The 24,301-nt window shown below is 44.1% G+C and overlaps 1 protein-coding gene across 1 annotated transcript in view; it reads left to right on the top strand.

Annotated features, from left to right (window-relative positions):
• Positions 1–24,301, top strand: part of raraa (retinoic acid receptor, alpha a) — an 80,463-nt gene that overhangs the window by 17,844 nt on the left and 38,318 nt on the right. The window lies entirely within an intron of this gene.

The raw sequence follows: 24,301 nt of genomic DNA, 5'->3' as shown, positions 1-24,301 counted from the left end.
CCAACACACAGCGTTTATCACTCAGCAGAGAGAGGCAGAGTAAAAAGGGGGAGTGGGGGGGAGACGGGGAGGGGGGTGAAGCAAAACAGGAGTGCTTGAGTCGCCCATTTGCATACGTCGTCCTCCTCAAAAGCAAGTGGAACCACTTCTGGAAGGAGATCATTAAATTATCACACTGTTCACATCTTGAACACATTTTCGGGACAAACTGAAGCCACTGGAGATGTTTGTTGAATTTATTGCGTCAGCTCAAGATTGTTGAAAACCGATTGCACATTTTTATTTTTTGCCTGCTTGCAAAAGACAAAAGAAAGAAGAAGAAGAAGAAAAAAAGCCAGGGCAACAAAGCATCATGGTTTCTGTTGATTTGATTGATCAATAAACAATGATGACAAGGTGCTAACAGAGACTGGAGTCATGAGTTTTTGTTTTTGCTCGTAAAAGCATCTGTTGGGTGTTATGATTGTAGATCAAATGCTTGTGTCCGCTGACGTTTGGGTCTTTGAGAACAGGAACAACAAAACATTGTTTGTGTGTTCTCTGTGAAGCAAAACTATCACCCCAGGCCAAGGGAGCGTTTGTTAGTATACAGCAGCAGCACAGGGCGGGTGTTAATCCTGTCAGGCTGCTGAAGGACTGGGTTTTTGGGGCAGTAGAATTTGCTTCGGAAACATTTCCGTGGGAGCGTCTTTGTGTTTTCAGTGCGACTTCAACCTGATTGTGTTGTATGTGTCGTCCTGTGTGAAGGCCCTTTAAAGCAGCAGCGTTGCCGTCATGGTGCAGCGCGGTACAGTTTGGAACAACAAAGCCCTCTCAGTCAGGCTCACTTTCCGACTGAGAACAGTACCTGGACTTGGTAGGCGGGGCGTGCGATGCCGTGCCCGATGGCGTCGCCGTCAGCGACATACGTAGCACGGCGTTGCACAGGTGTGTCGACAACGTCGCGGACGACATCGTCATTTTTTTCTGCTCGATAATAAACACCGGTTTCTCAGCTGACTGGCGTTGGTGTAGCTCCACCCGTGAGGAAGGGTACCTGAAAAATGGACCACTCGGGGTTATTTTGGTACTAATGCCAAAAAATACATGCAGTTACCGTAGCGAAGTGACTCGGTGGAGACACACCTTGTGTGGAGGTGAACTCGTGACAGCGGTTTGAATGTAATGGACATTTGTTTATATTCAAAAGTTGCACATTTTTAGTTTTATGAGTCAGAGTAAAAATATCCAGAGATAGTAATCAGGAGATATTAGCCTAGTTATAGCTAACTTGTGTGATATCAAGTATGACTTTGAAAAATAAAGACTGAGGAGGACGAATTTCAACTTTATATGATTAGCCTATAGCCAAGCTATCTCCTGGAAATTACAACATAATATTGCCGTACTACTACTATCACTGTTATTACTGAGCGGTAATGTTAGTTAAAAATGCTATTAAACACATGAAGGTTTTCACGTACCTGTCGCCCCTGTAGTCTGCGCTACATGCTAACTAGCATAAGAAAAGAGTCACGAGAGGCTGTTGTCTTATTATCTCATTAAATAATATTTCTGAAAGAGTCTCAGAAGGTCGTTTGCAGCGTTTCCTCTCGCTTCCCTCGCTCACTGTTCTCCTTCCTTGTCCACTGAGAGGATGAATTAGGGATGACGGAGCCTCTGTACAGGCTTTTAGCGGAGGGGAGAGAACAGGGGAGGGAATGGGGGAGTGGGTTAAGAGAGTCATTAACACATGATGATTTAACTGGTTTGATTTAGTGCTCCGTTCTGCTTTTCTGGCATCTTAGACTATCCTCATGTGGGTTTGGAGAGGAAAGAATTTTCTTTTCCCTCACAACATCCTTCCTTCCTGCCCCCAAGGAGTTCCCCCTCTGTGTGCACTTACTCAGCTTCTCCTCTTCATCGGACGAACTCTCCTCCTTTTTATCATGTTCTGTCACCTCTTTTTTTGTTTGTTTTTAATTCAGGCTCTCGTCTTCCTCCTCTCATGTTCTCCCCCACCACCGTCTCATCCCCAGTGTTGCCGTGTGTTAAGATTTAATGCCTCCAAACAAGCTTTCTGTGTTGTCCCACTGAGAGTGTCAGCAGGAGCGCTCTGTTCCCCCGTCTGTCTCTGTGGTGAGAATCACTGGCAAAGCTGCTTAGGGACAAACACACACACACACACACACACACACTCTCAGACGCACACATTCACCGACAGTAGAGTGTGTGTGTGAGTGTGTGTACGCGCGCTTGCATTTTTAGCTCATTTTCTGGCATAAACAATGACCTTGTGAGGACCTGTAGTCCTCATGGAGACCAAAACCTGGTCCTAAGATGATAATAAGATGGTGTTGCCATAATAGTGCCTCTCTATTACCATACTACTACTACTAGTACTGTTAGGTATTACTTACAAATGTAATTCTTCAATCCAAAAGGTCCTTGCACCTTGATACGCACATTTTTAGCTCATTTTCTGGCATAAACAATGACCTTGTGAGGACCTGTAGTCCTCATGGAGACCAAAACCTGGTCCTAAGATGATAATAAGATGGTGTTGCCATAATAGTGCCTCTCTATTACCATACTACTATTACTAGTACTGTTAGGTATTACTTAAAAATGTAATTCTTCAATCCAAAAGGTCCTTGCACCTTGATACGCACATTTTTAGCTCATTTTCTGGCATAAACAATGACCTTGTGAGGACCTGTAGTCCTCATGGAGACCAAAACCTGGTCCTAAGATGATAATAAGATGGTGTTGCCATAATAGTGCCTCTCTATTACCATACTACTATTACTAGTACTGTTAGGTATCACTTACAAATGTAATTCTTCAATCCAAAAGGTCCTTGCACCTTGATACGCACATTTTTAGCTCATTTTCTGGCGTAAACAATGACCTTGTGAGGACCTGTAGTCCTCATGGAGACCAAAACCTGGTCCTAAGATGATAATAAGATGGTGTTGCCATAATAGTGCCTCTCTATTACCATACTACTATTACTAGTACTGTTAGGTATTACTTAAAAATGTAATTCTTCAATCCAAAAGGTCCTTGCACCTTGATACGCACATTTTTAGCTCATTTTCTGGCATAAACAATGACCTTGTGAGGACCTGTAGTCCTCATGGAGACCAAAACCTGGTCCTAAGATGATAATAAGATGGTGTTGCCATAATAGTGCCTCTCTATTACCATACTACTACTACTAGTACTGTTAGGTATCACTTACACATGTGATTCTTCAATCCAAAAGGTCCTTGCACCTTGATACGCACATTTTTAGCTCATTTTCTGGCATAAACAATGACCTTGTGAGGACCTGTAGTCCTCATGGAGACCAAAACCTGGTCCTAAGATGATAATAAGATAGTGTTGCTTCCCTATTACCATACCATTACATGTTTACATTACACTGTTTATACTGTTTATATATTTTTTGGGACTTTTACAGTACAAACACACCTACTATCATTACATCTGTTTTTTTTTTTTGCACTATTTGTATTGTTATTTGTATCATTGTTGTATATTTGATATGTTTAAATGTATTTTTTGTGTTGTAGTACTAGGACATGTCTGTTGTGCCTGTGCACTTTAAGTGTTTTTTAAATGAGAAACGTCCTCTCAATTCTTTGTATGTCTGATACATGTGAAGAATTGACAATAAAGCTGACTTTGACTTTTGACTTTGACGTTACTACTGACCTTGTGAGGACCTGTAGTCCTCATGGAGACCAAAACCTGGTCACACACACACTACAAGCGTACAAGAAGTAGGGCAGGAACTTATCCCTCTCTCTCTCTTCCTCTCCTCTTGTTCTTCTTTTTTCTTTTCTTTTCTCCCCAAAGCTCTCATCCCCTCCCGCAGGGCGTTCCTATTCACCAGCCTGGTAAATAATTGATGCCAGCAAAGGCCAGTTTGATTAAAATAACACGTCAGGCCTCCTTCACTGAGAAGAGGCATGGCTTCGTACTCTTCATTTTCACCTTGATTAAGATTGTATGGGTGTGTGTGTGTGACCGTGTGTGTGGTTTCCTCCTGCTGCAGCAGGTTGTAATGGTTGTTATTAAAAACATGTGACCTCAGAGATGGACATTCTGTAGCTGATAGAAAACCTGTGGTCGTCTCTGACCTCCCAGCAAAGATGAGTGGGTTCCTGTCTCCTCACTCGTCTCCTCCTCCTCTTCCTCCCCTCGCTGCCTCGCTGTGTTGCCCCCTTGTTCATAATAGACGCATGTTGGCTAATCATGGCGTTGCCGTGTTCCCATTCTTTGGTGCTTATGGATTAAACACACACATGGTTTCCATGACTTCAGAGGACATTGCATTGACTTACATTCATTTCCTGGAGATTTAATCTAACCTTAACTATCATTTCTACTGGCCTAATCCTAATCCTAACCTCAATTTAACCTTAAAACATGTCTTCACTTTAAAGTGTAGTCATTTACGTTATGGGGACTTGCTTTTTGTCCCCATAAGGGAGACAAGTCCCCATAATGTGACTGTGTAAACAGATTTAGGTCCCCACAACATTATAATACCTGTATACACACACACACAGAAACATCCCAGCAGCCACTGGAGGTCATTGTTTCCCACAGCTCCTGCACAGACTCAGCACTGTTGTTCTATTGTGTGTGCGTGTGTGTGTGTGTGTGTGCGTGTGTGTGTGCGTGTGCGTGGTTCACACCAGCATGTGTTGCCGTGTCTCTCCGCTCACTGAGTCAGATTAGTGCTTATTATTAAAACATTACAACAAACCAGGGTGTGAGAGGTCTGAGGAGAAGAAGGATATGAGGTCAGTGTTTAGTTTCAATTATTAATAAACCTCTGACCTTGTTTCCTCCAAAATTGTCCCCTGGATTCTTGTGTAAGTGAGCGTCTTTATATTTTATTCACAGTGGTGCATCGTGTGTCCCCCCACGATTACTTAAACAGATGTTTTGATTGCATTATGATTTATGACTGTTACCACAGTTGTTGTTTTTTATGGAAAATATCAAAATGATAAAAGTTTGACATATCTTAGAGTCTGTCAACACAAAATAAATAAAGCTTTATAATCTGTTCTGCACCAAAATGCAGTTTGGTTACACATTTTTTATCTTTGCGACACAACGGGCTGACGGTGGTAGAGAAAGCGAGGGTGAGGGTTCAATTCCCAGCTCCTCAGCTACTCTACATGCTCTTGCGCCGACAGTGTCTTTTCATGTAGATATTGTGAGGTTGATTATTTTGTCCTCTTCACTGATGTCCTTCCGTCCTTGTTTAGATTCACTTCAATTCATCTTTATTTACTGGGGACAATGCAGTGAGACATAGAGGACATACAGTGCATCTGATGTAGAGCTGAAACAATTAATCCCAACTATTTTGATCATCGATTCATCGGTTTGAAGCTTTTTTTTCATGATTAAACCAAGATTTCTGATTGTTTAAGCTTCTTAAATGTGAGTATTTTCTTCATTTCTTTGCTCTGGATAACAAAGAAATCATTTTGGTTTGTGGACAAAACAATACATTTTGGTTTGACGAACACCAACATTTTTTTAAGGTTTTCTGATATTTTATGGACCAGACGATTAATCGATTAATCGAGAAAATAGTTGACAGATAAATCGATTATGAGAATAATCGTTAGTTGCAGCTCTAATCTGATTGGCACAAGGGCCTTTGCATGTTCTCCCTGTGTGTGTGTGTGTGTGTGTGTGTGTGTTTACTCTGGGTTCTGCGGCTCCTGTGGAGGATAAAGCAGTAGAGGATGGATGGATGGATGGATGGATGAATGAATGAATGGATGGATGGATGATATACTGCACACAGAGTATAGAGCGATTTTCTCGACTCCTGTCCCTGACTGGGCTTTTCAGAAATGACTCACTTCCCTTCTATTTCTATCTTCTTCAGAAGGTGAATTTTTACTAACGTAGACTTCCTTCTTTTTAATCTATAAATAAAAGTTGTATCTTTTAACCAGTAGATTTTTATTGGTTTTTTTTTTAGCAGCGTCCTCAGTGGTGCTTAATCGGCGCCGTAAGACTTACCTGACCGCAGCCTGACTCTTTAGGTGAGTTGAGTTGGACTTCCGCAACCACCTGTTAATGAGATTACCGTTTGACCTTTGACTGCCACGGCGAGCACATGACGAGGCGAGCGGATTAATTCTTGATCCCTGGATCTACTGAAGCTTGTTTGGTCAAGAAACTAAACCTAACCCTGCCACAGCCTTGGTCATATACTAGAGAGCAAAGACACACACACACACACACACACACACACACACATAGCCAGCCAGGATGCTGAATGACACCAAGTGACCGTGTGTTGTTTTTACAGTCAGCTTTCTCTGGATTGCAGCTCAGACAGCACAGGCCCTCCCCCCCGTCTCTCGCCCTCTCTCATCACAAAGAGCGGCTACTTTACGAGGGTCTGGCTGCAGTAAAAGCCAAGGGTTGTTGGGGGGCACAGAAGGCTGTCAGGGACGATGTAAATTACACAAATAAAACTCCACACTGGCACTGAGCTTCCCCCAAGAGAGATGGACATGGAGAGAAGGGGCAGCAGATATTTACTATAACTTCAGAGAGGAGCACGGTGGGGCGGGCGGGAGGAGGGGAGGCACAGCAGAAAGGAAGGTATGCGGAGGAGAGGTGGTAAAAGTGGAGATAATGAAGGAGAAATCGAATCTTTGTGTCAGTGTGAGAGGACGAGAAGAAAAGAGGTGGAAAAAGTACGTTTGGAAAAACACAACTTTGTGCAATCGTCCAAAACATCTCCTCCCATCCTTCCCTCAGCATCCCTCCCTTCCTCCTCAAGGGCTTTGTCTCATCTGCGCGTTGACGCACCTTTCTTCAAGGTGCACGTCATTTGTCATTTGAATTTTCGGCCTCTGCAGCGCTTTAGCTTGCAGACGGAAGATGTTCTGCAACTGTAGACACAACATGCATCTCCATGGCAACAGAAGACAGAATATGGACACACACACTGTATGTCTGTGCGTATGAGTTTGCCGTTTGGCAACGCTAGTGAGAGGAAACGTGACTGTATCCATCGCTTCCTTTCTCTCCGGTTCAGTAGATGTTCACGCTTTTGTCCTGCGAGCGCTCAAAAATAAATCGCCAGATGTTTACGTGAGTTTTCCCTGATGGACTGTTTTGTGCAGTATGTTGTCTTCATGTTACTTTGTTTGTCCAACTAATGGCATATATTAAAAAGTATATAGTGTGTCTAAAGTAAAGCGGTCAATGTACACATACACCGTACAGTGAAATGTACGGTTTCTCCTGCACGTAGCCGCACCGTTTTAAAGATTCTTTTCAGCGTAGCCTCCACAGAAGGGACATGAGAAGGGACATGGGAAGGGACATGAGCGGCAGCTGCCTCGTCTCTGGGCCTCAGACTACGCTGCACCGTGTACGATAAGCCGCCGAGCCGCAGCCGTGTGACCAGTAAACCTCATGGCAGCTCGGCACGGTGGCAGACGGCAGAGCAGTTAAGTTGATTATATAGAGTTGTACATTTCCCCAGGGAGCCACGGGAGGAAGAGATCAATTGGAAATCGATTGAGTGTTAGATATGCACAGGGAAGGAAGGAAGGAAGTAAGGAAGGAACTATGTGTAAGAGACGAGCAGAATTTTAGCCTCATATTTTCGATACCTCTTTTCTTTTTAGAGGGTGAGACAAGTTAGCAAGTTAGCTTGAGCAAGTTAGCTTGAACGAAAGGCAACAGGTCGCCAAATTACAGGTGCAACAGTCAGATTTTACAGGATTTAGCAGGAAAAGCTAACGCTAACTACATAAAGCTTCTTTAGCCTAGCCACTACACTAGGGGAGGGTCAAAATATCGATTTGGTGATACATCTATATCGCCGCGATAATCGATACGCCAGGGCAAATATCGATGTTTTAATTGATAAATGAAGGCGCTCTGAAGTAAACAGCGTGTGGCTTCTTAATGTCTCCTCGCGGTGGTGCTGCTCAGGCCGAAAGAAGAGGGAGTTTACAGCAAGATAATGGCAAAGAAAGCTACGTTAACACATGCATAGACTTTATGCGCTTTGTTGTGTGAAATCCTGCACTTTTAGTTTTTCACGTTAACGTTTTGTTTTCTTCACGTGGACAGATATCCATCAGTGCGTTGTTGTTTCAAACAAAACAAGTCAGAGGAAGTAAAAAAGCTTTGATGCTCTTAGTGATAATGATGCTGGGGTTATTATTTTGCATATTTCTGCAGATAAAGCTGTCGTTTGGATGAACCTATTGATGAAATAAATACTATTGAGTGCTAAGATGTAAAAAAAAAAAAGAAGAAAGGCTCGACGCAGGTGGATGTTGACAACTGCTCACTGCTGGCAAAAATAAGAGCAGATGGAAGAAGAAATGAAGATGTTTACCCAGATCTTTAGAGTCTTTTCACGTGGGAGTGAATACCAAAAAAACACGGGATTAAAAGAGTTTTTATCCAGTGGGAATAGAGTAAATCTGGACAATGTGACAGGAAACCAGCATGAAAACTAACTGGACATCATGCATTTTGAATTTGATGAGTTACACCTTTGATTTCCCTCCTGTAAAAGGCATTTAAAGCTGTGACTTAAGTACATTTCTCTAAAGTAAATTCTATGTGTAGGATGACTGACGTTTACTAACTTACGGCGCATTGGCAGCAACCTGCTGTTTTGCCATTATCGTCGTACTTACACTAAGACGATAATGGCAGTGCTCTCGACCACTATAGGCATACTAAAAAAAAAAAAAACAGACGTCAAAGTACAGCTTGGAAACAACATCAATTTTCAAGGAAATAAGAATTTATTTCCAGCAATGGCTCAAAAGCTACAACTAGATGATAACAAGCCATTAAGATTGTTAAAAAGAGAGGTAAACACACACTGCTGTGGTTTTCCAAAACTCACTCGAGTTGTTGTTGTTGTTTCCATGCTCCTGTTTCAAAGATGGGAACAAAGTAAAGGTAGTGACGTACAGGATCTGGACCCTGGTCCTATTTATTCATCATACTTACTGTTTTATATTTATATCCTTAATCAAACTGTTTTTATGGCACCAATAAATGTGAGGTCTTAAAGTGGGAAAGCCACCATCATTCTGTGTCTCTGCCATGGGACCACAGAAACACCCCGGGCGATGTGTCTCACTCAGCTGTTTTGACAGACGACTGGGTCAAAGGCACGTGCACGCACACACACACACACACACACACACACACACAGAGCAATGACCAGTGGTTGAATGAATTAAAACAAAAACAAAAGAAATGGCTGACATGGTACGGACCAGACTATACTGTAGGTGGTTTCAGAAAACTCAATAACTACACAGGATTTAATGTTAGACAAAAAAAGTAACTCCTATTGTTTCCATATTTGACTCTTTTCTATAATATGTTGTCATTGTGTAAATGAAATGAAAACTTTAAAATGTTGTTCTTTTGGAGGCTTCTGTTTCAAGTCATTGATTGTTTGCATTCATCTGCTGACCCAACCTGTTAAACTGGGTCTATATCTATACATGGAGCCGACTTTGAGTCTGTTTACATCGTATTTATTTGAATCTGTGTGTGTTTGTGTGTGAGTCCACACAGTTGTTATTACTTAGTCTTTACTGTAAACTGTGGGCGACACGTGCACATGGATGTTAGTGGTGTCACTGCGTTATCGGGCGTTGTTATTCAGTCTTGACAGAGAGAGAGAAACAGGGAGATTGATGGACTAACTGCACATGAATTATAATACAAGTGTGAATCCACTGCACAGTATTGATGCATTTGAGTGTCAGCTTCTGTGTACACACCTGTGTGTGTGTGTGTGTGTGCTGCCCCATACTAACAGGGTTATTTAATTTTAATTTTTTGGGACAAATTTGTGTGTGTACTTGTATTTGTTACTTATTTAGGACTTTTACTGGCATAAACACTCAGTATGTTTACATGTACAGTTTAATCAAACTAAGGCCGTAGTCCGACTAAGACAGGAAAATGGATTTATTCTACTTATTCTACTTTGTTTGATTTAAAGACAGGGTTGGACATTTTGGTGTCCAACTCCAGTCCGTCTAAGTGTACACATGCAGGATTAATCAGACTATGAATCGCATTATCCAGGTACGTTAGTCCGACTAAGACTAGTTCGATTTGAGTCGGACTAACATGGTCACGTGACGTTAAGAAAACCAAATATTGTCTTAGTCCAATTAAGCATATAGTACATGCAGGAATAATCAGACTATGAATTATTGCATTATCCAAGTACGTTAGTCCGACTAAGACTAGTTCGATTTTGGTCTCACTACTACTACGTGACGTTAAGGAAACCGAATTGTTCTCTTAGTCCGACTAAAATCTGACTTTTAACATGCATGTGAACACACTGACTGATCATGGAGACTTAATCCTGAGGAAGTGGTTGGTAAAGATTTGAATTGTGGTTAGGTATTAACTGGTTATGGTTAAGGCTAGAGATAATGCTTTGTGTGAGCTATCCAAATGAATGGAAGTCAGTTCCATTCATGAGTCCTCAGAAGAAAAGCTCTGCAAACCTGCCTGTGTGTGTGTGGATGTGGGTGTGGGTGGGGGGTCGGGGAATGACGGAGGTTCAGTAGATGGATGGATGGATTAATGTCACTGTTTGATGGCACACTCCTGTGTTGCTTTGTGTCATTCATGAATTATTCACCCGCAGTTCCTCCATTCAGTGTCATCGTCGTGATCCCATACATCAGAGAAGACTCCTCATCACAAACATGCATCCACTTTATATTACATTTTAATACACCAATGCTATGAAGGGCTGCTGCTATAATATGCTATAGTAGTACTACAATGTGTAATATTGCTGGTATTGTACCGTTATTGTGCGATATATCTTCATAATACGACAATGTGTGATGTCCATACGTCACAAAACACACTGTAGTAGATCCACAGAAGATGCCTTTAACCCTTGTCTCATCTATCTGTGTTCATCGCTCATATGAAGAGACACAAGAACGCTATCTGGTTGGCAACTCTTACCACACCGAGTTCCCACAAAGGGCAGTTGCGTGCGAGTCTACGCCACACGAATGTCAAATATTTTGCAACATGGAGAAGTTACAGTAAAATGAGGGAAGTGTAGAAACCTTTTAGTCATCACTATAACCCCACATCACTTGGTCCTTGCCTCTGGACAATCACCACGATTGTGTCAAAGCTCTTAACCGTCACCAGGTTGCAAAATCTATTTCAAAATGTTTTTCATTTTTTTATTTTTTATCAGCACGATCAAATAAGTCCACTCCCTGTTTGAGATAGAGAGGCTGTGGAGAGATGATGTTGGGGGGTAGGGGTGGTGGTACTCGGGAGGGGGGGGGAGGCAGCACCTCCCATCACAGATGTTTAGTTGAATTGAAACCACGGTGGATTGTTATCAAACACACATCCGCAGTATTAGACCTTCTGATACACCGGTGTGACTTCACACTAGAACTTTTGTGTTCTATGCACATTGAAATAAAATGTTAAAGGGGCAATTCGGCCCAAACATTTCCAGAGATAAATGTGTTATTTGTCTCATTCCCACGACAACAGAGGAAGTTGGCATTCATGTACTGTGTTTCTGTCAAGTTTTATGAATAAAATATCTGGAAAAAATCACCTAAATTAAATTAAAAAAACTGGTGAAATTGAATCCGACGCTGTAATAGAAAGTGAATTAAACAAACACAGCAGCAGCAGCAGCATGAATCATCATCAAAAATGGGTGAAACCGCCCTTTAAATACAATTAAATTGCTGCAATTTCTCAAATTTGCAGTAGAACATAGAGTCGTTTTATATAGACAATTTATGGGGAATCTGTCGACAGCAATTTAATACACGATGTAAAATGAATCAGTTTCCATGACCTTTTGTAGTTGGAGATTCATTTGATTGTGTATAAGCTGACTTAAAGAAATTGTGTCGCACATCAGATCAGAAAAATCGCAATTAGATATCTTCCTTTTTTATTCATGTATTTGTTTATTTTTCCACAACTGACGTCGTCCTCCCTTCAGGCCAAGGTAACTCGTCTGTATACATGTTCTAATCTTTTCTCCATTCACTGTTTCACGTCCGCTCTCATGCAAATTCATACCTTTTTTCTGTCACACGTCATCAATTACTCACAGTGGCAATTTCAGGTTCAATGTCCTCCCCGAGGACACCTGCAGAGCTGTGGCCGATCTGTATCTCCTGCTTTTCATATTGTCATTGCGAGACTTTTAAATCCATCTTGTCGTGATGGCTAATAACGGCTGCATTTGTTGTGAACGATACTGTTTTGGGTGAAAGAGAAATTGAGCGTGTCCAGTGAGAGGACCGGCTCCGAGAGGTTTCCACTGTTTGCATAGAAACTACCTCAGATGTACACGTAGACCTGAGAGTATGTACAGCTCTGATCAAACACAGTCTAGACAGCCCGACGCTGACAAACCGAGAATATGCCTCATCCCTTGTTTATTCCTGACAAACACGTCGGGGAACAAGGACACATTCGCATGACACCGCAAAGTAACTATTTAGGTTGTTTCAAAGACACCTTTTTTTTTCTTTTATTTGACAAATAACAGAGGATTGGTTGCGTAATTTCAAAAGTGCTCTACGACTGACGACATCGAGAAGGGACGCACGCTCTCTGCCAACAGAGCAGCAAATCAAATCAAGAGCTGCCTGAACCACTGCCTGACTATGTGCTAATAACAGCTGCTGCTGTTTCCTTCACCACGCAGCTCCTAGATGCAGTCTGGACAGATAACTCTAAATTAAAAGAGAGATAACTGCATTTGCAGATGAGCGTTTCAGCTCCTTATCAGGAGTGATCTGCATCAGAGAGGTTTGTCACGTGACTACTTAGCTCCACTGGATAGACAGCATTCAAAGCTGATGCTCTACTTTGTAGTTATTTGCTTAGTTTCTAAAGTTAGTTCCACTAACAAGTAACAACAATGGTGAAAAACTTTTATGAGACTAAGACAATAATTTGATTTTCTAAATGTCAGGTGAACACGTTAGTCCGACTAAAATCGAGCTGATCTTAGTCAGACTAACATACCTGGATTATGCGATTCATAGTCCGATTACTCCTGCATGTATATGCTTAGTCGGACTTGTAAATAAACTGCAGTACTGCTGTTGGAAATCATACGGTGGCGGCACAGCAACCGTAAGATCGATCCAATTTGTATCACGATGAACATGAAACACCCAGAACCACAGCACCATTCGCTGTTCGTTTTTCTGTGACATAACGGTCAACAGGAAACTGATTCAACCCGCACTAGCTTATAGAGAGATACAGCGCCATCTACTGAGGCGGAGTCAGACGTACGCGGCCAATAAACGCATTTTCTCCTGCGTGTGAATACTCAGGCTCTGCAAGTTGTCCGATTGCCTGACTCAGAACTATGGGAAACTAAAACTACAAGTTATTGTTAATGGAGTTTTGATCCATAAGAACTAAGTAGGACGTAAATGCGCGTCATCATTTCTAAATCTATCATCACAATCATTTCTATCTTCTTGTTGTATTGTTGGCAGGTGTATGGATGAAGCCTCCAATGAGGTGAAAAAATATAGCTCCACTTGGTAAAATCACGCGCAGATGCTACAGTGGGATAGCATCTCTGCAGGTGGAGCACTATTTGGCTGTTCACGCTTAAGTCGAAGCTACGAAACAGAGAAAGTGAAAGATGGGAGAGGATGGCAAACTGAATAATGACGGTGTTCTGTGGGGGATAATTGTGTTAACTCCTGATAAGCTCTGACACGCCAGGCTTCCCAGCAGCCCCTGGCACTCCTGTTCTCACCTCTACACATGAGCAAGCTCATCTGTGAACAGCACCCCCGCCCCCCCCCTCCCCTCACCTCTTTACACATTTAACTGTGGCATATTTTCCCTGATTTAACATGCAAATGATGATACACAAGGATACAAAAACACCCCCAAGACATATACTCACTCACTCAAACACACACAGAGACAGGCAGACAGACAGACTGACAAATGCACACACGACTTCCACTTTCTTATGTTGTCACTGAGGCTTAGTCGTCACTGTTCGGGCAAAGAATGTTGGCAGTCTGGACGGAAAAAACTCCAGAGAGAGAAAATAATAAAATCATGCTGCAAGGTACAGCAAAGATGAGTTGGATAAATGATGTGTGCATATCGTCATGTGTGTGCCTAGAATTTCTAATTTGTATAGATTTGAAAACAAAAACGATCTCCAAAGAAAGTGTAGGTCACGTCACCCTAGTTGCAGAAAACAACAGTTTATGCTTGAAGTGGCAGAAACACATGTATTTTCTTATCATGACCGAAGTGACATGTCTGCAATAACTTCGACTAAAACTCAAACCCAGGAGTTTCAAAATAAAAGTATTGTTTTAAAGGCTTGCGAAATGTGGGTGTAAACGGAGCAAAAGTGATTTAATTCTACAACGACTTGTGTGACAGTGTGCGCTGGAGCCTGAGAATGAACGTGCCAAACAAACTCCCGACTTTTGCCACGGCCCGCTGACGTTTTTGTTACCCCTGACACTTTAACATATTATGTTTCTTCTTTATTTTCTGGCTGTTGCCCATCGCCTTTCACCGCCGAGTGGGAAAAGTAATGTAGTTCAGGGGGAGCATGTAAGGTGGAACAATGGCTCAAAAATATTGAATGCGGGGTGAAAGGGAACCGGGGTTTGAATGACAATAGGCCAGAGCTGGGGGGGGAGGACTGATGATGTGAGGGGGTGGCGGGACCAGATTGATGATAGATTTCCACTGGTTAAATATTATCAGGCTTCTTTTTCCGCGTATCGGCCAAACCCCCTCCACTCCCCCCCAGCCCCCGGTATCACACAGTGAATGGTAAGACAGCTAATGATCTGCCCTCCTGAGCCTTTCACTTTTCTTCTTTTTTTTTTTTGCATTATCCTATTTACTTACTATTGAAACCGTCTCCTCTCTCGACGAGTTCACAACACAGATGGTTCGGGTCACCATAGTGACTGCCCCGGCGCTCTTTATATCAGTGCAAAGGCCTTCTGTGCTCTTTCCTTTTCAACTTAGGAAGTGGGTTTTTGTTTTTTGTTCACAGATGGCGCGCTCAAATAAATGATTGGCCCAGCTGCAAATTTGGAGCAATTTTTTTATTGAATTTTTCCCGGATGAATCAGAATGGCTGGAGAGGGAGAGATGTAGGTCACCTCTGTCGCAACTCTCGCAACTTCTTAACATTTAGCAGTCATGTTAAAGAGCGGCGTACATACATGCAACACTGTTGGGCACAAAAAGTCCTACTAAAACCAGACTTTTAAAATACATGTTCACTTCTCAAAGGGCTCCGTGTTGGACTGGACTCTTGGTGGACGCTGAAAAGCATGTTGAAGCCCAGACAGATGCATTTTTGCACTGCTGAAAGTTAAACTTTCTCGTTGTGCACTGGGGCAAGGGCAGTAGTCCAATTACACAGCATAGTCCGGTTACAGCCATAGCTTGTTTGTTTGTTTGTTTGTTTTGCATTACTGCTTAAATATCAAGGGGCGGGACAAGCCGAGGCCTGAGGGCACAAAGTTTGACTTCTCCGGACTCGAAGTCTTTGTGTCTGACAAAGGACGAGCCTCTTCCCTGCCTACAGTACATGTGGCTAAGCTATTAAAACTGCAGAATCAGCTGAGGGAAAAAGAAATGTGTGCTCTGTGAGGGCCTTTTTACTGTCAGGGTTGTCCTCAGCTTTCAGATGAAGTTGACCTATACAGACCTCCGGGACTGCCTCTCATCCAATTATCTCCTCTTTGTCATACGCATAAATATATGTGCATACGCACACTGAGGAGCTGTGGTGGTGGACAGTCAGATAGTGGGTGAGAGCATGGAGAGAGAAAAGGGGAGGGGGGGAGTAGCTTGTCCATCGACATCCCCCCATTCTTTTGAAATGCTTATGACTCGTCCTCCGCGCTCTGCTCCCCTCTCTTTTAATGTGGCGGAGTCATCCATTCCATTAACCCTCCTCCTGCTACCCTTCCCATGTAAGAATGAGGCAGATCCCCCCACCCCACCCCACCCCCATATAGAAAGCAGGCCAACAAGACCCCACAGTGGTGATGATGGCAGGGGCATTTGTCATGCTCTGAGCCACGGCAGGCTGTTGCTATCCCAGGAGCCTTTGTTGTCCCCAACTCCCAACTTGCTAAGCAGGGGATTTCACATGTTTCATTAACACTTGAACCGGCGAGGCACTTTTGCACACGTGCAAACACGGAAATGTGCACACACTTGAAACAAGCGCATGTGCCGAGGAGAGAGCAAGGTCGTCCATGTGTCTGCTGTTGCATTCTCATGTAAATAATGGTGTTTTGTGTAAAAAGAAAAAGAAAAAAGATCTGCACCCAGCCAAGCAATTCAGTTTCATATCATCCGTACGGAACGACATACATGCACTGGGAGTGGGCGTGCTGAGGAAGAAAACATATGGCTTCTCTCCTTTTGTAGATGCTTAGGTGCACAAAGAACGACACGTGAGCAGCAAATTCAAGGATTTCTGTTTCTAAACCGACAATATTGTGACAGTGAATGTTAACAGAGTTTTTCCATTCATAGCTGAAAGTTGTAGGTGTTAAGAAGCAATCGGGAAGTGAAGGCCGGCAACTGCATCATCAATTCTGAGGATCTCTGTTTCTGTCCTTCCAGACTACAACACAGCCCTGGAGTTTTTAACCCTTAAACTTATGGCCCTTTTTGCTTAGTTTAACCATAAAAGGTTAGTAAAAAGTTTTGCTCAGAAAAAACACGAACACCAGATTTCATGTCTTTGTCTCAATGTCCAAAAAATGGAAGTGGAATTACCGTAATAACCACACGTTGCAACTTCTCAGCTTTCAAAAGCGCTGGATATTTTTTCTGATTGCACAAACTGTCACGTAACCACAGTAATGCAAACATGTCGTCTCGGTGTTAAAGGGATAAAGGAATACTTTCAAAGGGAACATTTCCCCCTGAGTTGAGAAATATCTTCATTCTTTTCTTTGTTACGTTCTCTCCAGTGACACTTGGTCCGAGGCTTGAAACTGCAGCGCTAATCCCGCACTTTTCAGACCTCCGATGGGATGTTTTTATATCGTATGGATGAAGCCTGGAGATCACACGCGAGTATGCGAGTGCAAATTCAGCCGGCAGTTATCGGATCTCCGTGCGGCTCGCGACACACATTCAGTCTTTGTAGGGAGCACAACAATCAGTGTGCCCCTGCGCCACACTGGTGTAGGGGCACCATTCAAGTGGAGGTCACTTGCCAAGGCGTTATAATGCTTTGGGCCGGGCACAACAAGAGTGAGGGCAATCCACTTAAAGCGAACCATAGACCCCCGCACTCTTCTTGTTTCCCCTTCGAGGCCACCCCGAGTATCACACTTCTGAATGGAAAATGTAAAGTAGGCTCTGTGCAGCACTATGGACGAGAGAGGAGGGTGGGGAGGCATAAAGTACTGTTTTGGGGAGAGCAATAAAGTAGCTCACCAACCAAGACAGCCGTGCCTAAAGCCCTGTGTCCACCGAGTTGGGCTCATGCGATTATTTTTGTTATAAATGAAATAGTTTGAGAACCAGGTCCAGTTTTTGGCACCATTCTTCTGGGGTACACTGGTCTGGCTCTTGCGAGGTGGAGTGCGAAACACAACAGTGTCTTTTGTCCATCCGTGCAGCCCGCGGCCTTCTCGCGACCGAAGCTCGTCGCGTTCTTGTGTGACGCACCAACCGCGCCAAGAAGAAGGGAACAAGTCATGCCGAGCGCCTCCGCTGCGGCTCTTCATTTACTGCGTTCTTCTTCTTCTTCTTCTTCTTTGTGGAATTTATTGGCGAGCTGCACTGTGTACCCCTCAAGTAAGATCAGGGTGAGTTGTTCCAAACTGCACCGCGGCGACGTCATGTGATGAAACCGTCAGACGTCTGAAGCTCTGTCCTGACGTTCTCCCTCTTACTCCGTCCATGCTTCTGTGTGAACTCTGGCCTCAGGCCATGGATGGAGGAAATGGAGGAATTAATTGTATTATACAAAGATTAATGGAGTGTACTAATTACATCAGCGATGCCAATTTCCATGTGAGTTTTGGCAGTGCACAAGTAGACCAAGCTCCTTGCTGCCATCCTCTCATACTCCTCTCTTCTTCTCAAGGACGTTCCCTCTTCCTCCTCCTGTTTTCCTGCAAGGGGATTATCTCTTTTCTCGGGCCCATCATACTATACAGTATGTTCATTTTCTGCCTTTCTTGTCTCTGGTAATAGAATTAGCGGCACGTCCATCTGTACTGCACATCTCCTTGCTCCTGACAGCTAATGGGGGCCATTCCTGGTCCAGGATGAGTGATACCGGGATATCCTTCCTCCAGGGTAACATCTATAGCAATTTTCTCTTGATTTGCTGAGTGATGGACTCATGGCAAAGGAACACAGACCTAATGATCATTGTGTAGATGGGCTCTCTAACTCAAGGCCGCAGAGTGTGGATGATTACAAGCCATACAATAAGCCGTGTCTCCTCCTCCTCCTCCCCCGTCTTCTTTTTTCTCTTTCTCTCCCTCTGCTGAGGTATTTCCAGAATGCCGCCGGCCATGATGGATTTATGAGTGGGCCATACTTTGGTAAACACCGATGGTGGGCAGCTTTGTCCACCCCCCCCCGTGATATAGTGAAGGTCCCCATAAAAAATGGGAAAACCAGGTTACGGCCACCATAGAACTGGGCTAAACAATAAAAGGCTTTATGGGCAGATATGGGCCTGTACCATAAATGCTGGAATCTGCTGTCTGAGGGACATGAAAGGGTTAATGATGTGGTGGGGGTGGAGGGGGTTTAGCTTTCAAAGATCCCTGCAGGCTCTAAGAAGGTCTTTTAACCAAAAAAAGGGACACATGCACACACGCTGAGGTTTACAGAGCTGCACCGATTTATCTAGTGTGAGATCTATAGAACAGTTTAACTTTAGGTCAGTGTGTGTGTGTGTGTGTGTGCGTGTGCGTATCAAGGAGATTGACAGAAAGAAGGTGGAAGTGGTGCAGTGTTCATCGATAACTGCTGCTTGTTCTCACGTTGAAGGGTCGGGCCCTCATTATACATTGGCTTGCTGTCGGGGCAGCACAGCTGTCGGGTCTGGCTGGTGCTGCCGGTACAGGCTGCACAAAACCAGCTGTGCAAACAAACACACACACACGCACACACATGCACAGTGGAGTGGCAACAGACAGGTCGGTAGGGTTTCAGGTCGACTCAAAAGCAAACATTCACCTTGGCTCAGACACGTAAACACATCCCGGTCTATAAGTGGCACGAGGAGGGTGGTTCTCAGTGGCAGGAGCGGGGATGAAGGGGGATCAAGGTGTTCGTTATCACAATCATTGGATAATGCTGCAAACAATCAGACCGAGTGTGTTGTGCCACAGTGTGAAGACCTGGAAGGATGCAGTCACTTCACTGCCTCTCAAATTAGAACACATTTCAACTCCCTAAAGTACTTCCCCCTCTGAATCTATCCTCTTTTGTTTTGTTGTTTTCCCCCCGCTGAGCCGCTTTATTAGGTCGCTGGGAAGATTTAAGAAAGATAGAAAGCTTTGCAGAGATTTACGAATTCTTTATCGCCCGGGCATTAGCCATCTGCTGGCACGTGTGCCAGAGAGGTAGCAGGAGGTGAGACTCTGTTGCCCGTGTTTGTGTAGTAGTCACTAAGGCAGACAGGAACTCTAAAATTAGGACCAGGCCTCTCTAACTCGAGCATGTCTGGCCTTATCTTGTCAAGAGACAGTGAGCCAAGTGTTGTCGGAGTGATACGGCAGGTCCGCTCCGTGGTTCTTGTTCCTTACCCTCCTGCTCAGTGTCTCCGCGCCGACCGGACCTCTGTCGGCTTTTCCATGACTCGCGGACAATTTTTGATTTCGCCGTGTTTTGATTTGACCTCAGCGCGCCGTTAAAGAACACATTGTGCGGGGGAGATGTTCACAGCCTTCTCTCCAGAGTGCACAAACACAGTGGACAGCTGATCGCAGATGTCGCTGGACCGTCTCCAGAATGTGCTGAAGAGCAGTCAACAACAAAAAAAAAACATCTCACTCCTCAGCTCAGACACGTCGTTGACTTGGGTCTGTGTGTTTACAGAGAAGTCACTCTTCATTCTCTTCTCTTTTTTTTATTTATCACGCACAATAATCCAAATGACATTACGACCCATTGTTTGTTCTAACCTGTCAGCTCATCTCCTTGGGGGGAGGAATGGCAGAGGGAGCACCTTTTACTACTTCCTAACACCCCTGATTGGGCTTAGAAAGAAGGAGAGTGGGGCAGTAAAAATAGTTTGACACCCTCAAGGTCCAGCCAGCAATCTCCTCTCCGCCCTTGTCCATAAAACTCTTTGAATTCCCTCCTAAAAATCTTTCTCCCCCTCTCTTCCTTCTCTCCCTCCATCCCCCACCTCTCCACTAGACCCTAAAGGTCCAGCTTTGCTCCAAATCACCGCTATTTAGTTATCGCTCATAGTGTCGAAATTTCCCTCTGTGTTGGTTTAATCCTCTTCAGCGTACACAAGTTCTGTTACACTACTGATTTATTTGTGGTCACTGCGACATCACCAACATTGACCGCCTAGATATTGATCGCCTGTATATTTTTCTTTACTTTACATTGTATAGTTGCATGTTGCGCATTGATCGGCTCAACCCCGCCCCCCCGCAGCCGTTTGGCTTTAGAGCGGAGAAGTGATCACGGAGAAGCTGCTTTAATGCCAGGTGTGAACTGAAGGATTTGGAGCTCATTCAAGTGATCTGATCAATCGAGACGTAGAGGCATTAACGCGATTTTTGTGGAGCTTGACCTTAATAGAGCGACGTTAAGAAGAACTACGACAAGGTTTTACGGCGCGTGATAAATAGGGAAACGTAACCGTGACCAGTTTGAGACGTCCTTTGATGAGTAGTTGGTGTTTTGTCTTTGTGGTAATGGTTTCGGTAACCAAAATCTCCATGTTTCTAGATGATAGACCCATTACAGCGTCAAACTGTCAGCCTCCAGCTTCAATTTCCATCTCTGAAGTCCTCTATAAACTAACTTTCCCTGTTTCCTACAAACCCGGGAACCGTTGTCTCACCCCGAGGCTACGCATCACCCATACTTCCCAGGGAGAATGGTTTGGATTAGTGGACGAGTATGATTTACACTGGCAGCTTGAACAACTCGCATGACAGTGTTTGTGATACAGTCGTTCACTGGAACCACCGCAAAACACTTGAGCTCGTTTGAGATTTGGCCTACATTTTGTTTCTTAAGCCTCCGCGTGTGAGCGGTGCTCAGATCAGGATCGTCGTCACGGTTTTCCTGGACTTTGTCGAGCAACACTTTGAGGCTTGAGCTGTAAAATGAAGATTTGCTTCACGGTGACACGACTGAGAGACAATCTCACCCTCTCTGGACTCGTGTTGCGTCACATTATGTCTCACAATTGAGCCACCTGGACTTGTGCGTTAATGTGGGCTGAACCTCTTGTGACTCACTTTACACAGGCCTGAAGATGCAATAGAGACCACTAACCACCCCCCCATGTTTATGGCACCAATCGTCAAGTGTACTGTACATCTTATTATGTGTGTGCATGTTTGTGTCTGAGGACTGGGAACAGTCTGGCGCTTAAACCAGTGCTCGTGGTTCCACTGATGTAAATGATGTCCACTCCACGGAGCCCTCTTTCTCGCACCTTTTGTGAAAATAACACCTCATTGGTTTATTCTCAGGCGCTTCGATAAATCCAGTTTCATTAAAGAAGAAGAAATTACTTTTTTAATGTAGTAAATAAATGAGAGGGCTGTGGGAAACAAGACGTTTTTTCAAGTCTAATCCCCCCCCTTAATAAGCAATGATCAGCAATCTGTTATCTCTTAGCTTGTTCTACGCAATCATAGGGTATTACCCGAGGATGAATGCTCTCCCCTCGGAGAAGAAAACAGAGCCTGGAAAATTAGCATTTTCTGACAGCTATTACTCATACGGCTAATCCTGTTAAGGAATGTGTGGCCGTGTTATCAGCGCAGGCAAAGGGGTCGCCGCGACCCAGGCCTGGACGCTGAGCTTTTATCAGCCAGCGTAAACACACGGGGGTCTGCGTTAAATAAGTGTCACAGTCAGTGGGGGCGGAGCAGGCCAGCCACCCCCAGGCTCCATACCCGATAATCCTCCCCAAAAACTCTGTCGGTCACACTCAGCTGTGGCCTGGGACTCAAGTATTGGCACAGTTGTTGGGGGAGGACGGGTACTGTGGTGGTCTAGATTCCACTGTTAAAAGTCTGATTTTAGTCGGACTAAGGCAGTCATTGGGTTTTCTTAATGTCACGTAAACACGTTCGTCCGACTAAAGTCTCATTCAGATTAATATACCTGGATAATGCGATTCATAGTTCGATTACTCTGGCACATATACGCTTAGTCGGACTGGAGTCGGACTTGGCGTTCTGCACATGCACCAAAATGCACAGGACGATCCATCTCGCTGTTTTATAAAGGTCAACAGGAAACTGATACTAGGATATGCACTAGCTTATAGAGCGATATGGCGGCACATAGACTCAGACTCTGTCTTAGTCAGACTAAGGCCTTAGCTCGATTACACTCTGCATGATTTTTTTTTTCCAGTTGTTCATAGACATGTTGTCATGGACGACCCTCTTGACCTTGTAGATGACATTCCATTTATAATCAAACATAGGGCTGAAAATGTTGTGATTTCTCTGCCTGTGGTTGCATTTGAGCTGTAGTCACAGCGTTAGTTAAGGATATGAAATGTCATGGCGCAGTACCACCATCAAAATATGAACTATCCTTCCAATGGGAGGACGAGAACCTGAAGATGTGAATTGCTTCCAACACATCTGTATCATATCAGAAGGTTTTTGGGCTCTTTTCACAGACAGTGAGAGTATAAAGCCTGGGTCGGTTGCATGAAGCAACATCCCAAATTGCAACCATTGAAATATGCTTGATATTTTCAATCAAATCCAGTTTGTTTGTAGAGCTCAGATTCACAAATCAGAGTTAAGCTTGGTGGGGTTTGCATTCAGTGGAAAAAGTGGAACGGAGCATCAGGAAGAGCCACTGAGGACGGATCCTTTTTCCAGAGAGGACAGATGTGCAATAGATGTCTCATCATTTTTAGACCACTGTAACCATTGCCCCCATCAAAATGGCATCCGTTGGGAGCGTGTGCAGACAGCTCTAGGTCACAGCTGTACTCCAAATCACTGTGTCAGTGTTTTTTGAAAACCTCGCCGTCACTACTGCGACAATAAATCCAAGACTTAGTACCGTAGTACTACTGTTACTGTACACGTACGACGGTATGTAATCACGTACTGTCATTGTTGTCATAACTGTGTACACACGACACAGAAGACGCCTCTGTCGGCCTCCTCTGAGCCTGAAGACCCTGATTTAAGGACAGAGGATGTTGCGTCATGTCCAGATCGTAAAGCTCTTGTGATTTCTGAATTGGGGCGACGAGACGAGACAGTGTTTGTCCAAAGTTGGCGCCACATTCTTCCGGCATTGAAATATTCAAATCATTACGGTTGCTATGATGTCTCTGGCGCGGCGCCCCATTCATGACACAGCTGCATATTCTCAAAAAAACAAGTTGCAACAATGTTGCATGGAATGTTGCAGAGTAAAGGTGGAGTAATAACTTTAAATTATGGACGTGGAGGAGGAGGAGGAGCAGGAGGAGGAGGAGGAGAGAAAAAACTACTTCCTGCACTTTCTTCCAGCTGGAACTCCACTGTGAGAAAAGTTAAGTGTCAGTTACCATGACTGGGTGACTTTGCTTTTGTTGCTTTATGTGTGGTGCCGGGTGAGCCGCGGCGCCTCTGTGGGCAGAACTTGGGCAAGCGCAACGGTGTTCCGCCGAGTGTACAAGGTGGGAAATGTTGAATAATGTGGGACGAGAGCGAGCCAGAGAGGCGAATCCGAGTCAGCCAGTGGGTCACCAGGAGGTGAGGCTGCCTACTTCCCTGGGTTCAGGAAAAGTTCAGCCGCATAGCATTAGGCAAATTAGGGAGACAGCGGCTGGGGAAGAAAGGAAAAAATGGAGGGGTAGGGACTGATGAGAGCATGGGGGGGAGAGGGTCGCATTAGTTGGAAGGTGGAGTGTGAACATTGAGGGGTACTTCCAGGAAAAAAAAAAGTCACAGATAGTGTAGTGGTGGATCACTCATTGTGCCCATGAACTCTGTTTGAAGACTCATTACTGAGCTTA

Source organism: Solea senegalensis, linkage group LG18 (assembly GCF_019176455.1).
Source record: "Solea senegalensis isolate Sse05_10M linkage group LG18, IFAPA_SoseM_1, whole genome shotgun sequence".
In the NCBI taxonomy this organism is placed as follows: domain Eukaryota; kingdom Metazoa; phylum Chordata; class Actinopteri; order Pleuronectiformes; family Soleidae; genus Solea; species Solea senegalensis.
Note: the sequence above shows the minus strand (reverse complement) of the source record. Positions and strands in the feature narration are given on the sequence as shown.